General features: G+C 38.2%; 1 protein-coding gene across 5 annotated transcripts in view; it reads left to right on the forward strand.

Annotated features, from left to right (window-relative positions):
* Positions 1-18206, forward strand: part of TUB (TUB bipartite transcription factor) — a 1349284-nt gene that overhangs the window by 713846 nt on the left and 617232 nt on the right. The window lies entirely within an intron of this gene.

An 18206-nucleotide genomic window follows, 5' to 3' on the forward strand; every position in this document is an offset into this window, starting at 1 on the left:
TAGTCTAGCTGGATATATGTCCATTTTCAGTAGAGGCCCGGGGAGAAAAGCTCCACATAGAAAACTAACAGATACAGTACATTAAAACGTTAATTAGAAAAATATTATGAGATGATTACATGTGTTCCAAGGTAACAAAACATATAATTTTACAGAATGTTGTTAGTGTTGCCTCTTCTACAAGCCCTGACCCTTGTAACTCAGAGACTTTTGCAATTAGTGAATAATGCCAGCCATTAGAGTTTCACACTTATCATAATTGTTATTATTGCTATTATTATTATGTAAAATGTCCATTGTAAGACTAACTCCTCAGGGTTGAGGCTCCTGCTTGACAATCGACTTTCAGAGCCAAGGGTGTAGGATTTGAAACTCCCTCCTCTCACTTTAATTTTTTTTTTTGAAAGACATAAGGTAACATATTAGGGTAACCCTGGTGTCTAGTGCTGGTGCAGGGGACTAGCAGTCTACTAAAGAGCTGTGAGTGCTGAGGTTACATGGTTTGAATCTTTTGAAGTGCATTTATAGCATGATGTAAGAGTATCCCTCTGGTGCTGTGCTCCACCTGCCCCATGATCTGCATGCTACAAAACTTCTGTTATTCTTTTGTGGGACTTAAGGGCATGATATACAGAGTATCCTTGGGGTCTATGTCTCCCCAAACAATAATGCAGGATTTGTAAGTTAGTCTAGGGGAACTTGCCACGCCCCAATGCACATTCATACACACACACACACACACACACACTCACACTCACACTCACACTCACACTCACACTCACACTCACACTCACACTCACACTCACACTCACACTCACACAACACACAGACACACACAAGCGCATGCACACGTGCACACACACATACCTACCTATCCTCTAATAGGTCTCTTGCATAAATACCCTACTACAGATATTATTGGAGGTAAAGCTCTTAGCTAATTAGCAAAGATTATTCCCTCAGAATGCCTCATTAGCATCTGCGGTAGGCTGTAAAGACTTTGATTCATCACTATGGTATGATTATCTGCAAATTGGAAATGGTTACTGCAAGGAGTAAAATAGGGTTACCCCTCACAGTAACCTTTCTGCAGTCCACTCATTATTTACAAATCTGTACTATCTTTATATTTCTGGCTATATAGATGGCACAGTAGCTGGGCATACTGTATAAGTTAGGAACACCTTTTAAGATGGTGACATTTTCTGACAGTGTCAGCGTTGGTTACATCTCTGAAGAGTTGCATTTGTGCAGCACGAAGCTAACCCTGACATGGCTGAAGTATGAATAAAAACAAAGCATCCATCTTGCTTTCACTTATTCCTGTGGTAATATCATGAACTGCATAATTATATTACTTGGTGTCAGCGTATGATACTGCAAGCAATGTGACCTTAGTGTGTGCATTTAGATAACTCAATAACTTGGTGTGATTATATTGAAAACATTTAGTTTTTAACAAGATTACATAGATAACATCAGACAGAGGTATTTTTTCAATCATTTTGCTGCAGCTGTTTTTCAGTAAACAAAGAAGGGTGACATATTGTACACATTGTCCTTTTACATTTCTTGTGTATCAATACAAATAACTTTACTCTTTGACAGCAGTAAGACAGATCATACATTTTGTATCTCTGCCTTAGTGTGTCGTTCAGAATTATTCCCAAAGTAATATGTCGCTGTAAGTTTATGCTCATTTTTTATACTAGCAGACTTCTCACTAGATTAGTAATAGTACAAGAAAGATGTTCTTTTATATTCTTGCTTTTTCACTTTAAGATCTATAATGAGGAACTGATGTGGGAAATTAATTTATTTTGTGTCTTTCAGGAGCGGAAGCAATTGGATAGGGTTGTGCTTTAGGGGTCTGGAGGGATAAAACACAAAGTAATTCATTCAGAAATTCAGGAAAAGAAACTTTTGATTTCCTATGAGAAGGCTACTGTCTTTTAAAATATTATATTCGGAAGGTAGAGTGCTCGATACTGAGGGCAGGCTGGACAAGGTGCAGTTCATCAAAACATAACATCTTCAGATCATACACAGATGGACACTGAAGCAGGTATTAATCGCTGGTACATGTACATGCACAAACACGGTGACTCAGTTGACTTAACATTAAACAGCCACATGTCCAAGCACACTAAATAACTCAGAAATGTACTTTATATGTGGTCAAAGCTCCTTGGAACCCCTTGTTCTCACCCAAATGTTGAAACCGCACTAACAGTAGGATAACTGCCACTCATGACTTGGAATCAGACAGATACTTGGCATTTACCACTTACTCACATGTCCCCAGTCACCCATTCATTCAGCGGTACATACACATATATACATATTCATTGCCCTAGTCTGCTCACTGAAATACAAACTCTTCACAAATACATGTACACATACAAACACATACACACACTGAACTGACCCAGCACTAAGCATCTACTCATCAGACAAACCAGCACACACAGAAATGCGGTTTTTGATGTGTAAGTAATTTACAGTCCCTTGCATGGAGTAAAGTGCAACTCAGAATCCAGAGTTACACAAATACCTGAACTGTACTGTGTGTGCGTGTGTGTGTGTGTGTGTGTTTTAGATATATATATATATATATATATATATATATATATATATATATGTGTGTGTGTGTGTGTGTGTGTGTACACACACACACATACATGCATGCACACACACACACACACACACACACACACACACACACATGCACATATAAAGGTCTACTTCTAAATTTTGAAATTTCAAAACTTCGAATTTCTTATGGTCGAGACCATACGATCTAAGTTTTAAAACTTCGAACCATTTAAATAGAGATCGCCGTACAGCATAGAATGGTATATTTACCATTTTCCTCACTGTAGTGTGATCTCGGAGTTGGTATATTTAATTATTGGGGGTGTGGGGGTTGCAGGAGGGAATGCCCCCCTACAAAAATGTAAAAGAAAAGATTTTTTTTGTTTTTATTTTTTTTATGTATATTTCAGGGTTTCAAAACTTTGAGCTTATGGTACCGACCATAAGAAATTTGAAGTTTTGAAACTTTAGAAGTAGGCTATATATATATATATATATATATATATATATATATATATATATATATATATATATATATAAAATATTTATATAATACATATACACGCATATTGATAGATATGATTGTGTGTCTGTGTGTGTGTATATTTACACGTGCGCGCACACACACACACACACACACACACACACAAATGCACAAACACACACATAAAATACATGCAGTAGCTGAAGCCTAGGTACTTATATGCAATCAATAAAACCACATCATTTGTCTCCCATGGTAAATGATTTCATCCTCTTTGTACTTCTTTTTTGTAGTTTAGATTTAATGGAGATTTTCAAATCTAACCACTTTTCCTATAAGCTTCAAACATACTTTGCAAATTAACCCTCACAGGGTAGCTGCCTATCAGATCAAAATAACTGCCAGTTAACATAGCTTTATCAACAGCCTGTGGTCCGTGAATAGGAAATCTACAGTAGTAGTCATCTACCTAACTGCGTTTGATAAGAGTCAAACATTTCTCATAGGTGCCTTACTCATGATAGATGTTCCACAGGAAAGCCGCCATAGGGGAGGAAGGATAAGACCGGAGAACAAAAGTGCTAGAGATATTGTCAGTAGAGGCCAGAAGACACAAGGTAGGCATGATATGGATGTGGAAGATCATGTCTGTCTGAGAACAGGCCACCCAGAACAGGAAGTCAGTGTGACGAGAACAGGTCACCCAGAACAGGAAGTATGGTAGAAAGAGTGATACTGGCAGCAGACTGGATAGATAAACCCACCATAGATCTGTGAAAGCACTTATGCAAACAGTCAGTTGTGGGCAGTGTTTCTATACTAGATACAGCAGAGAGTATCTGCGGGGACATGGGGCAGAATGAGAAAGGGCGAGAGGGATGAAAGGCATGTAGTAGGCAAAGGGATTAGGCAAATTGATTCTTCTGCCACCAAGCAAATAAAACATAATGAAGCAAAAAGAAAAGTTGCTGGTGTGTACAAAAATGGTAAGTAATTAAACAGCTATTTGTATTAAAACATCCATTTGTAATAAATGAGGAACAAAAGGAGAAATGTCTTTGTACATATTTAATCTGGAGTAACCAACTTGGTGTAAGCCATTCTCATTGTACTGCTGACTGAGCTCATGTCCTTGTTACAAGTCATTTCACTTTGACAACTTAATCAATTAATTGCTGTTATTTGTGAGAATAGATATGCAGAATAGTTTGAGAGTTAATCAGAGTTTTACAATTTATTCTTATCCAAAATAATTTGACAAGGGATTTTCAAAGAAAAATAAGATTTACCACCTCCTCACCTGAATTCCAATATTTAATTACTGCTTTAGTGTCTTCGAGTTGCAGTCATGACTGGCAAGTTTTGCTTGAACATATTATGCAAATATAGTGAGATGAGATCATTGAGATATGATGGGATTTGGAGGAAACTATTTTCTGCATTTTAGGGAAGACATGGTCCTTGTGTCTATCTGACAAACTATACTTTTCTCTCGGTGAAGAAAAGTTATGCACAGCAATCTTCCCATGAAAAATAACTTCCACTATCTCTAGCAAAAAAATGCAAAGAATCATCAGTGTTAAATTAGCTGTTCTTTCTTGATTACAGTTCTCTGCAGTCCCTCTGTCTAATTATGATGCTTTTCAGTGTTATGACTGTACTATTAGCCTATGATTGATACTTTTACTGGACTCTTTCTCTGTTTAATACATTGAAAATTCTATTTTCACTATTGACTGTCCTTAATGGAATGCTTAAGTCACAATGGTCATTAATAAAATATTGAATAATGTCCATACAACTTTTTTTATTTAAATGATACATCAGTCAAACAAAACCTCAGGCAAAGCTGCTTGAAATTTAAACATTATGAGCTACAAAATAAGCTTCGGTCTCTTATGAATAAAGAATATGCTGGAATCAGAAAACATTGATTTAGAAAATCCCTTGTGGCATTTTAATATTGGGGTTGTTAGTATTCCAGAAGAACTGAACTGGCATCAGATACTTATATACCTTCTGCAAGCAACAGTGGCTGAAATGTGTAACCCATTTCCTGTGTCTACCAACTTAAGCCAGCACTAGCTACTTGAATAGCTGCATTGGGTGCTCAGATAATTCATGTTTCCAGATATCAAATGACAAGTTACATTTTTCAACATTAAAAAAAGATATATGTATATATACATACAAATATATCTCTATCTATATAAATATATATATATATATATATATATATATATATATAAGGTTTACTATTATTTATTCGAATGGAAAAACATTTTCCATTCAAATAAATGAATGGTAATACTGAAAGTAAAAAAAAATTAACTTACATAATGTTGAACGAAATGCTCGACGCGTTTGACTCGACTTTGTTGTCGAAACCACCAAGTGATAGCCTTATAGGAGCTGATGTAAATCAAACAGCTGCACCCCTCACTTATATATTCTAACTGTGAGATCGCACTACAGTGGGGATGTGGATGAATTTCCACTCCCCACTGTACCGCAATCTCTGTGCAGATAGTCGATTTCCACTTATGCGAATGCAGTTGTGCATTCGCATAAGTGGAATCGACTATCTGGTGCAAAAGTGCTTGTGCGTTCGGCATTCTGTTCTTCGGCACATTGCAGCAGATAGAATGTTGTTTGCACAAACAATAGTAAACATATATATATATATATATATATATATATATATATAGATATATAGGCATTTGTCACTTCAGAGAAACAAGACCAAGATGATGGCTGGTCCCTGCACTGCTGCTTTTAGATTGCAGCCCTATTTCTAACAATTTTTCTTTTTGCTTTTTCTTGTGATCCCTCTGTGGAAACTTAACATTTGTTGTATAATAGTAGCAATACAGAATGTCTGGGATTTAGAATGATTATCTCTATCCATGTTAATTGGTCAATGCAGCTTAGTTAATGCAGCAGGGATATTTTCCTATTTATTGACATAATAGAACCACTCAACTGCGGTTGTGGTGCTAAGGTAGCGTTGTCGCCTCACAGTAAGATGTTGTCCTGTTCGATTCTCAGCTAAAGCGTCTTCTGTGTGGAGACATGCGTGAATGGGCGTATCTTCATTGAAGGTTGTGCGTCAGGGCTGGCAACTCGGTACGTAAAAATCTACTGCCAGTCATTAGCGGACCAGAGTTCCGCTGTGGCAACCCCTAACTGGGAAAAGCCGAAAGATACAACAACAACAACATTGACCTAATAGAACCACACAATTAACCACTTCATAAAGAGCTCATTCCACTGTCTCTGAATTGAACACTTTGGTATCGGATCTCATCATGACAGTGATCTCTCTAACATGTATCGTGGTAGCATACATGCACTCATGGGCATGCACGCACAAACACACACACACACACAAACAAACAGTCATGCACAAACAAGCTTCACCTTACACTCTTTGAAATACTCATCAGCACACTCGTGTGTGTGTGTGTGTGTGTGTGTGTGTGTGTGTAAATATATATATATATATATATATATATATATATATATATATATATGTATATACACACACACACATGCATACACACACACACATATATATATATATATACACACACACACACACACACACACACACACACACACACACACACACACACACACACACACACACATTATTCACCCCATGGCTTTGCTGTATTTACCTATAGTAGTACTTCTATGAAAGTGAATTGGTGAACACCATCAACATATTCTCTGAATCACTCAGCAAATATCATTGGGAGCTAAGAACATTTCTGGGGAAAGCTCATGATTAATCAGAAGTAGCCACTCCCTTTGAGAGTTGCATTAACATGTGGCTTCACCCATAATTTTAGTGTCGCATGTGTTTTGCTGTCTGTGATTTAAGAAGAGAAGTTGGCTTATATAAATAAATATTAGTTTGTTTATTTATTTAATAGCATTTGTTTACTAAAACTACTCTAGCACTAATTCTAATTTTTGCAAAAAGAGTGTTATTCATCTACCTTTAAACCGTACTCTGCAATTATTTAAAAGGATGTGAGAAATGGAATTTAGAAATATTTTTAATAAAAGTAAATTTAAGATTTTTCACAATTTAAATAGTAAGGAAAAAAATCTTCTCATACAAGTATGCAGTGATAACTCCATTAGGGTAATGAAGCTGGATAAAAGTGGAGGCTTAGTGATGTGGAACACTGTGGCTTATATTAATAAGACGGATAATATTTTAAGGCAGGATACTTATCAAGAGATTAATGAAATTAATATTTCTTACCTGAGAATTGATCACCATCTTCATGACCTATTAATAGTAGGATAGATTGATGTGGATTTATGCAGTGCATTAAAATGATTATTATGCTATACCTGGAGTTTTTGGTATCTCCAAAATTCATAAAGATTTGGGGGGGGGGTCCACCTCTGTGACTTATAGTTAATGCCACTAATTCTAAAACATACCCTTTAGCCTAGTATATGGACTTTAGGCTTAAGGATGGATTTCAGAAGAACACTTATACTTTGAAGGATTTCTGGGTCTTTCTTTTGAGAATTGTGACTTCATTGTTTGAAGAAAATTTCATTTTCTGTGACAATTGATGTTAAGGATTTATTCTTGTTTTTTCCCTATGATATTGGACTTAAATGGTTTGTAGAATATTTGAATGAATTTACTTATCAGAGCTGAGAAATCAATTGTCTAGCCACTTTATTGGAGCTTGTGTTGCATAAGAACTTTATATATTTTTGGGATCCTTCTGTCATACAATTACAGGTATAGATATGGGGGCCACTTGTACTCCCATTTATGCCAGTATTGTTTATATTTAATTCCTCTTTTAGAGAACACTGCAGTCTATATGTCTGATTTTTGGATGATATTTGTATTTTTGGAAGGGTAGTCTCAAGCAATTAGAACAAATTATGTATTTTGTTAATACATCTACAGATTTTTTCCAGTTTACCATTAGTAATTTAGGAGAACAGATTGATGTTTTTTCATGTGAAATTATTTAAAGATCTAAATAGAAAAATCTTTGCTTCTGAGATCTTCAGAAAACCCACACACACACTAACACCTTGTTGCATTTTTCTAGCTGCCACACTTTGCATCACAGAAAAGCAATAGTTAGGGGGCAAATGGTTCATGAAGCTAGAATGGTATCTAAAATCAGGGTTATTTTCTGAGGAAATAATGAAATGAAAAGAAATGTGATTAGCAAGAGGCTACCCTAGTGATTTAATAAATGAAACTTCCCATGACGTTAGTAGAAAAAAAAGTTTGGGTATTTATGTTCCCCTTTTAGGTACCAATGTTGAATTTTCCAACCAGCATTCAAAGGTTAGTGCCTCTTATAAGGCAATTGTTTTGACTTACATCATGGACTATAAAGAAATTAAAAACAAGTTTTGGGTCAAAACTGGAATATTTGTAGATTAGGTAATGATATTAGTTGAACCCTGGATAATGCAAAAAGATTCTGTATAAGATGCATAGGACTATCAAAAATGTGTTGGAAATACATTTCCCTAATATGGGTTACCACAGAGGTAACAAAAAGGGCACCTATAAGTTTGGTGCATGTAAGCAGTCTGAATATATTATGGAAGGTGATAAGGGTGACATTAATGGGAATGAATAGGTCAACAAGACTACATTAATTGTAGATCAAAAAGGGCAGTATATGTGGCCTGTTACTGACTGCCTGGGATTCTTTATAAGAAAAAACTAAAGTGTGTTTAAAGAGCATATTTATGAACATTTATATGATGTTGAGAAAAATAACCCAAGTAATGCCCTAGCTAGATGTTATAATGAATTTGTGAATCATCATTTTAAATTTATGATGTTGGATTCTGTTTATGTCGATCTAAGTGGGTGGCCTCTGGAAACTCAGGCTGGAAGCCTTAGAATTGAAATGGCAACTTATTACTGCTGCTGATAGACTTCCTGGGTTAAATGAAATAGTATCCACTGACAGCATTCTTAAATGTATTTTTCATATTTTGTAATACTATTTCATTAATCAGTTATTGATGTAAGGGTATCATTGTAATGTATTGAGTATGCTGCCCTTTTTTTTTTACAGTAGTATTATTTATTTTATTTGTTTTACATTTGTTTGCCAGGAGTGTCCACTGGGCCAGCCCATTTTCAGTGGAGGCCTGGAGAGGAAAGCTCCAAGTAAACATAAGTACAACATACAGTAAATTGACACAAGTACAACATACAGTTAGGGTACAAATTGACGTTAAAAAACAACTATTAGCTACAAGTCAAAATGCTAAACATATGTACTGTTGAAGTTTAACAGTCATAAGAGTATATAACAATTGCATAAGATATAAGTACAAATATACAAAGGACAGTTGGAAGGGGTCAGGTTATGTAGGTTGTGGAGCAGGAGCACTGCTAATGGGTAGTTGTAAATGGAGGGTGTCTTTGAAGGATCTAGCAAAATTGCTGGCTCTCAGTGATGTTGGGAGTGCGTTCCAGAGTTTGGCAATGCAGTAAGAGTAGAGTGCATGCCCAGCAGGGAGTGTAGGTTTTTGGACGAGTAGCAGGGTCTCATTTTTTGATCTAAGTGGTCTGTTTGGGTGGTATTGAGTTAGAGTGGAGGAGAAAGCAGGACAGTCGAGAGCTTTATATTTAATTTTGTGGGCTATAATCAGTTGTTGATGAATAAGGTATTGTGGTAGCTCAAGCCATTTGAGTGCTTGAAGTAAGGAACAGTGGTGGGAGGAGTAGGTGGCATTAGTTGCAAATATGGCAATTTTATTATAACAGGTTTCCATTTTGGTTTTTAGGGATGTGCAAATGTTAGTTAGAAGGGGGCACCATATAGAAGGGATGGTAGTAGGAAGGTAGAGGCCAAGGTTTGTTTGGTAATGGGGTTGAGGAAGTGTTTATGCCTGTAGAGGGTTCCTAGCTTTTCATGGGTTTTTTAATGTTGTTGTGGATGTGCTGGTCAAAGATTAAGCTTTCATCAATGGTGAGGCCTAGCAGTTTTGTATGTGAGACAACTTTTAGGGTAGTTTTATTTAATGAGTAGATTTTAAAATTTGGTTTGTTGATAATAATGGTTTTCTTAGGGGAGAAGAGAAGAAGTTTGGTTTTGTTTAGATTGAGTGTGAGATGATTGTTAGTCATCGTGTTTTCAAAGGAGGAGAATGCTTGCTGAGTGTGTGCAAGTAGTTCAGGTATTGTGTTGGAGGATTCATATTATAGTTGCGTCATCTGAATATTGAAAAACAGAGTTGTTGGGAACACAAGAATGAAAGTCGTTAATGAAAATACTGAAAAGTAGAGGGCCTAATATGGATCCTTGAGGGACTCCTGTGGGGGTATCAAGGAATGGTGAGGTTGAGTTAAGCCATATAGTGTATTGTTTTCTATTAGATAGGTAGTTGGAAAACCACAGCAGAGTTGGTGGGGACAGGCTCAAAGTTGAAAGCTTGGAGAGAAGTACGGTGTGGGAGATGGTGTTGAATGCCTTGGATAGATCAAGGAAGAGGGAGGAGACAAGTTTTCCTTCATTACACACTTGGTTAAAAGTATTTGTGAATGATAGGAGAGCAGTGATAGTACTATGGGTGGGGCGGAAACCGTGTTGACAGGAAGATAGAAGATTATTGTTCAGGAGGTATTGCTGGAGCTGGGTGTGTATGCATTTTTCTAAGCTTTTAGAAATAGGGCTCAGTATAGTGATGGGATGGAAGCGCAGCCACTGTGGCACAATGGTTAGCATTGCCATCTCACAGCAAGAGGTTCTCCGGTTCAATCCTTGGCTGGGGTACCTTCTGTGTGGAGTCTGCATGTCCTCCCTGTGGTCGCTTGGGTTTCCTCCGGGTGCTCCAGTTTTCTCCCGCATCCCTAAGATATGCTGTAGGTGGTTTGGACACTCTAAATTGGCCCTAGGAATGAGTGTGTGCATGTGTGTGCCTTCCATGGAAGGTTGGGCGCTGGGCTGGCAACTCAACAGCGTAAAACTCTACTGCCAATCATGAGCGGACAGGTGATCCGCTGTGGCGACCCCTAACCGTAAAAAGCCGAAAGAAGAAGAAGATAGTGATGGGATGGAAGTTGGAGGTATCAGAGCTGTTATCACCTTTATGTAGGGGAAGCATGTAGACTTTCTTCCAGATAGTGGGTATGTAGAATTCCTGATTTCCTGTATTGTTTTAAGAATTGATTGGTGTCAGTGGTGATCTTTTATGGTCAGGGTTATAAACACCCTGTGTTTTTTAACACAACCGTTCTGATGAAGTCCTCTATAATGGTTTGGATGAAAACACTTACCTGTTTAAGTGTTGAATAAAGAATGATAAATGTTTTTAAGTATTCAGTGGCTTTTTGCTCATGTTTGAAATGTGTTGCTGTTTTTTACTAGTTGGTCCCAGTGGGTAAGTGAAGGTTACTCCTTTTTGCAGTGGAGGCCCAAGGGGAAATGCTCCAAAATAAGTATACTATGCAGTACAGAGATTAAATAATGATAAATACAGTGCATATGAAAATTAATATCGACAGAGGGATTTATATAGTGTCAAATTGAAAGTGTGGGTTTATGTTGATAGAAATATATCATACAGACATGGGGGCTTGGTAAAACTCGTCTACACTTAAAGTTCTGAGATTTAAATGATATTAAGCCATGGCAATAAATCATAATTTCAGCTAAAGTCACTTGAAAATTCCCATTGCAGTTAAACTTCTCTTAATGAAAGACATGTATAAGTTTGGTTTACCTTTAAAACTGCGAATTACAGTGGTTCGAGTGCTAATACGAGTGACTCAAAACCATGAAACTAACAATGTCGACAAACCTTCATGTTGAAAAAACAGCAAATCGAACAGCAGATTTGCTGTTTTTCAAACATAAAGTCGAAAAAAAAATACATTGTAAAGCAGGGGGGCAAGGCCCCCTGCACCCCCACACTCCTCCTACTTTATTATTCTAACTCCGATATCACACTATAGTGGGGAAAGGAACCATTTCCCAATCCCCACTATAGTGCAATCCGCCCCTGAATGTTGAATGTGCAATGAGCGAATCTCATTGTGCATTTGCTCATTGCTCATTCGAACCTTTTTCCGTTCAGCATTTGCAAATCTTGCAGACTGCCTTTCGGAAATGTTCTGTTTGCCCTTCTGCAATACGTGGTTTTAAAGGTAAACCATAAGTTCAGCAGTAAGGGTGGGGGGGGTGAATCACCCTGCAATGTGCACAACCTTATTTTGTTTATTGAGTCTGAGTTTTGTCTTGGAATACAATTAATTCTTTGAACTAAAATTCTTAGAATAGATCTATCAAGAATTCAAAGGGAATCCTCATTCCCGTATCCCCCCTTTTGTTTCTAGTTTCTCTTGAAAACTCTGCCTTCCTAGTTCTGCTATTACCAAACCTTCTCCTCTTTTTCCTACTGTCTAACCACTCTTCTTTTCACCCCTCACATTCCTGTCCTGCTTGTCCTATCTTTTCCTTTCCTCCGGTATCCTTATCTGTGCCCTCTCCAAAACAACTCCATTTGCATTTCTAAACATTTCACTTAGCTGTGAACCTCCCATACACATAGCATTGCCACCCCTCCCTTTTTTTCCCAGAGTGTCCGGAAATCAGTAGGGCACTCAAGTTCTCCGGTTCTCGCTCGGAGAGTCCGGAAATACAAAGCACAATGTCAGCGCGTCTGTACGCTAACTAAAAAAAAATGACATTGCCGTCTTGGTTGATTGGCTGCTTGCTGCAGAAGAGGCGCATGCAGCAAGCAGCCAATCAACACTTAGATTTGCGAGTCAATGCCCACAAAAGCCCATGAAAATTAAGGGATAAAAGGCGGTGCTCTCAGGTATATGTTACCTTTTACTAAAAAAGGTCGGTGAGGTACTTACTTAAGGTCTGAAATTTCTTTGCTGGTTCGGATGTTTGCAGTTCGGGATATCTTCGGTGGATTGAGGTAGATTTTCAAAGCTTAGTGTGGCAAGGGGAATGAGATACTGCCACAGCATAGCTACTACTGAATTTTTAAGTATTAAACTTATATTAATTCACTAGCTGTGCTGGCACTATCTCATTCATTGATGGTGACAACACATGATTTGTATAAGATTTGTGTAACTATATCTAGATGTTCAACATGTTGTGGTGATTATCAACTAGAACAATTTCTAGTTTGTAATCACCACTTCTATCTTATTCTTTATCTGTAGTTTCTAGGATACTGTCTGCAGACTGAGATATATAGCAAGGGTTGGTTTGGCTGTTTTTAACTGCAGTTATTGTAATTTTTTATTTTTCATGTGGGTGCACTTTGATTTATTATTTTTCATGTGGGTGCACTTTGATGTTACAGTGAATGTATACTGACTATGAGTTACATAGGGTTCTTGCTATGATTGTAGAACTATCATTTCTCTAGTTTGTCATCACTGCAATGTTTACCTTGATCTGCATTTTCTAGGGTATACCAAGGCTTACTTTGGCTGTTTTTACTGCAATGTTCTAAATCTTTCATGTGGTTTTGTACTTTGATGTTACAGTGAATATATAATGACTACATGATTTGTATAAGATGCCTGGACTGTAGAACTGTCTTTTCTAGTCTGTCATCACCGTGATGTTTACCTTGACCTGTGTTTTCTTTCTAGGGTGTCTATGTCTAGGGTGTACCGTCTTCGGTATATAGTGAGGGTTAATGTAGCTATTTGTCTAGCTTGTCATCACTGTTTACCTTTATCTGTGTTTTCTAGGGTATACCATCTATACCAAGGCTTAGTTTGGCTGTTTTTACTGCAACGTTATTTTAAATCTTTCATGTGGTTTTGTACTTTGATGTTACAGTGAATATATAATGACTACATGATTTGTATAAAATGCTTGGACTGTAGAACTGTCTTTTCTAGTCTGTCATCACCGTTGTTTACCTTGACCTGTTTTTCTTTCTAGGTGTACTGTCTTGGGTATATAATAAGGCTTAATGTAGCTGCTTTACTTTGGGACTATCAATGTGAAATATTTCATGTGGTTTTGAGCTTGTTACAGTGAATATATACTGGATATTTTCTTATTAAATATGTTTAAATGTTTCGTTGTGTAAATATTTAAGTTTTGAGACTACTTGCATATTTATTTAGTGACACTGTGGGCCACTCTACGTTGGCATTGGTCAAACTACCAATGTTTATTACTATTGCACAGTAAGACTGAACACACTTTGTTAGGGCCTTAAAGTTGCTTATAAGGAGTAGGTGGCAATGATTACCTTGTAGTCTGTGGAAAAGGGGGCATAGTTAGTAAACTTGTGCCAGCCTTTCCCGTGTGTATATAAATCAGACCTCAGTGTGTCTCAACTGCTTGAATGGGGGCCCAAAGCACTTTTTGATAAATGGGGTGCTGGAGGTCTTCACTTGGCCACTATGCTCAACTCTATAACTGTGCCAGTGGGAGGTGGTGGTGGGGATCTGGAGTGGAAAAGGGGAGAAACCAGCCCCAAGTTGACTGGTCTCTGTGCTAAGAGAAATTGCACTTAATATGGGGTGTTGCATCTGGAATACTGTGGGGCTACAGAATTCATCTTTATCATGTCTGCCCATACGGTCTATTTTATCGTTACGCAAGTTATTACTGTTGCAGCCAGAGGGTATTATGATTGCTGAGCTACATATTTCATCTTTATCATCGTGTCGGCCCACACTGTCCGGTTTGTCTTTATGCAAGTTATTACAGGTGTAGCCAGAAGGTATGATTGCTGAGCTACCATGTATTTCGTCTTTATCTTGTCAGTCCACAGTGTTCAGACTCAGCTGGATAACTTTTGCATTTGGTTCTACATAACAGTAGAGGGTCTTAACGTGGTGCATTGCTGTAGTGTCTGACCCGTGTGTTTTACACACAGTTGAATGCCTTCTGTGCATATTCTGCTGTCACACCAGGTTTATGTGTAACAGCTGCAGAATGTCCCTCAGAAAGGAGTTGCTTCTGCCTTTCATTGCTTTACCTTCACTGTTAATTTTTCATGTGGAGTCTCTCTTTTTTTTTGGTATTACTAGGGTGTGAAAGTCTGGACATTCACATGTGAATGTGATCAACTCTGGCTAGTGGCTACTGACTGACACAGGCCCCACCAGGCACTGGTGTTGGCCACAAGTGTTTTGATTTTGTATTAATAGCTGTTTTGGTTTATTGTAGTGTTGAGCAAGGATCCTGCACGAATCATGTTCAGGAAAAGGTCAATGGATCATCAAGAAGAGGCTGAAAACATGTCTCCTAAGAGGTTTTTCTGCAGTTATAATAAGGTGTGGGAGCAAAGCTACTCATGGGTGTGACCTGTTCCAAATGCAGATGCCATGGCAAAGTTCACATCCTGTGGAACAATTTTCACTGTAAAATGGGATGGGGAAAAGGCATTGAAAAGCCATCAGAAGTCAGACAAACATCAGCAAAGCCTTCAGCTCCAGAGGTAGGACCTTGTAATGACCAAGTTTATTCAGCCACGTAGTGCAACCAGTGAAGCTTCCAAAGTGACTGCAGCTGAAATGACAGCAGTCTATCATGGAGTGAAACACGGTCACTCATATGTATCCATAGATTGTGGAGGTAAGCTGGCACTGACAGTCTTCCCTGATTCTGCTTTGGCTTCAAAATTCAGCTGTGGGAAGACAAAATCTGAGAGTATTGTCATGAATGTTCTTGCACCTCATTCAGAGGAGCTCCTTCTGCAGGAACTTGGCAATTCCTATTTCTCAGTGGGATCAGATGCATCCAATAAAGGGAACAGAAAAATGTTCCCTTTAGTTATTCAGTACTTTACTCACACCCATGGCACACAACAGAAACTCCTTGATTTCTACGACGATCATAACAAAAGTTCTGAATGTATCTTTACTAGAATAAAGGACATCCTTGTGCATAAAGGACTCCAAGTACAAAACATTGCTAGCTATGCTGCAGACAATGCCTCAGTCAGTTATGGAAAGCACAGGTCTGTTTTTAAAAGTTTGAAATCTGAGGTGCCTCACATCATTGCAGCAAACTGTTTATGCCACGTAATACATAACTGTGCCAAGCATGCAAGCAAGTCCCTTGCAAAGTTTGATGTGGAGACTCTGATTTTGAAAGTACATAGTGGGTTTTCAACATCTGCTAAAAAAATGGCACTGTTGAAAGGCTTCTATTCTTTCCTAGACCAGGACTTTAGGGAAATCATGCAGCATGTTGTAACAAGGTGGCTGTCTTTGTTCCCAGCTGTGGCGAGGCTGGTAGAATGTTGGCCTGCTGTTAAAAGTTATTTTATTAGTCAAGGGCCTGAGGACTGTCACCCCCTTATCTGGAAATTTGTGGAGGCTGATGAAGATGGCATCAGTGGGGATGTCTCGGAGGCAGAGTGTTACATACATTTCATGCACTACGTCCTGCAGGTATTCCACAAGTCTATAGCAAAACTTGAAAGTAACACTCTCTCTGCTCCTGAGTTGTACACCGTGATGAAAAGTTTGAAAGATGAGTTGCAGAGAAGGCTAGATGACTAGTTCTTTGATGCTAAAGTTTCATCTGCCTTACAGCACTTTACTCCAGCTGTTGCACAGCATGTCTGTAGGACCTTCTGTGATTTTTACAGTAAAGCACTTTGTTACCTACAGAAGTGGTTTGACTATGATAATCGTCCCTTTAAAGCTATGCACCTCCAACATCCTGTAACTTGGCCAGAACTGCGTACAGTTGCAGACCTCTTCAAATTGGATGTGGACATTGAAGCACTTTACTCAGACTACTGTACTTTAACTGCTGCATTGCCAGTCCTGTTACAGATGACAGAGGCATCTGTAAGTGATCGCCGGGTGACTTTTTTTAGTAAATCTCCAGACTGCAAGCCACTTTACAGACTGGTGCAGTTTGCCCTTTCAATCCCCCCAGCAATATCTTTGTGGAAAGGGTTTTTTCACTTATGGGGAATGTGTGGACTGATACAAGAAATAGAATGCTTGTGTCTCTTGTGAAGGCAGAGTTGCAGGTCATGCTAAACTTTAACATGAGTTGTTCGCAGTTTTATTCATTTGTGAAAAATAACCAGCCATTACTTGAGGCTGCTAGATCAAATGCCAAATATAGCTTCAAGTATAAGCAATGATTTCTAGCAAAACTGTGAAGACACTTTAAACAATTGCTTTTCTTTTACTATTGTGTGTGGTGAACCCTTAATGTACTGTTTTGAATGAATTGGTGTTTTTAATATCTAAGTAACTGTTCTGCATGTCCTCCCTGTGGTCGCGTGGGTTTCCTCCGGGTGCTCCAGTTTCCTCCCACATCCCAAAGACATGCTGTAGGTGGATTGGACACACTAAATTGGCCCTAGGTGTGAATATGTGGGTGTGTGTGCCTTCTGTGGCAGGTTGGGTGCCGAGCTGGCAACTCGACACCGTAAAACTCCACTGCCAATCATGAGCGGACGGTGATCCGTTGTGGCGACCCCTAACTGGGAAAAGCCAAAAGAAGAAGAAGAAGAAGAATATCTAAGTAACTGTATTTCCATTTTAGTACTACCTACATGTGATATTAGACTTGGGCTTAGTCTTCCCATGCTTGTGTGTGATGTACTGTTGTATGTAGTGAACCCTTGAATTAAATATTGCTAAATAAAGTTTTTTTTAATTTACTTCTGACTCATTGCACATTTTTCTACTAATTGGTAACTGTATGTGATATTAAAGACTTGTGCTGAAGGGAGCTAGAGTAAAGGGGCGTGGTTATTAAAGGGAATGGGTGTGGCTTGATTGTGTATGGGGCGGGGTTTGTTTGTCAGGAAATGGCACAGTAGAAAGGTGGCAACCCTACATACACAGTTGCATAGATATGTGCTCATTTGCTTAGTTTTTCAGATCTTATGACACAGGTAATTTGTTTAATCCTGTTTTGCCTAACAGAGTAAGACCCTGGGATGAAGCAGTAGTAACAGAACCTTGTATGACAGTGACACGAAAAACAAACTACATGCATGGTTTTCTGCTTTCAAGTTACATTCAACCTTTTTTTTCATTCTAATTCCTAAATCTAAAGGACTATTTTTTTCCTTTTGTGTGTGCATGGGTGTGGGTGACCCTTGTTTTCTTTTTAAAGCAAGAATAAATTCAGTGGAA

The sequence above is a fragment of the Protopterus annectens genome, chromosome 9.part0 (assembly GCF_019279795.1).
Source record: "Protopterus annectens isolate FY-2018-M chromosome 9.part0, PAN1.0, whole genome shotgun sequence".
Lineage (NCBI taxonomy): Eukaryota > Metazoa > Chordata > Ceratodontiformes > Protopteridae > Protopterus > Protopterus annectens.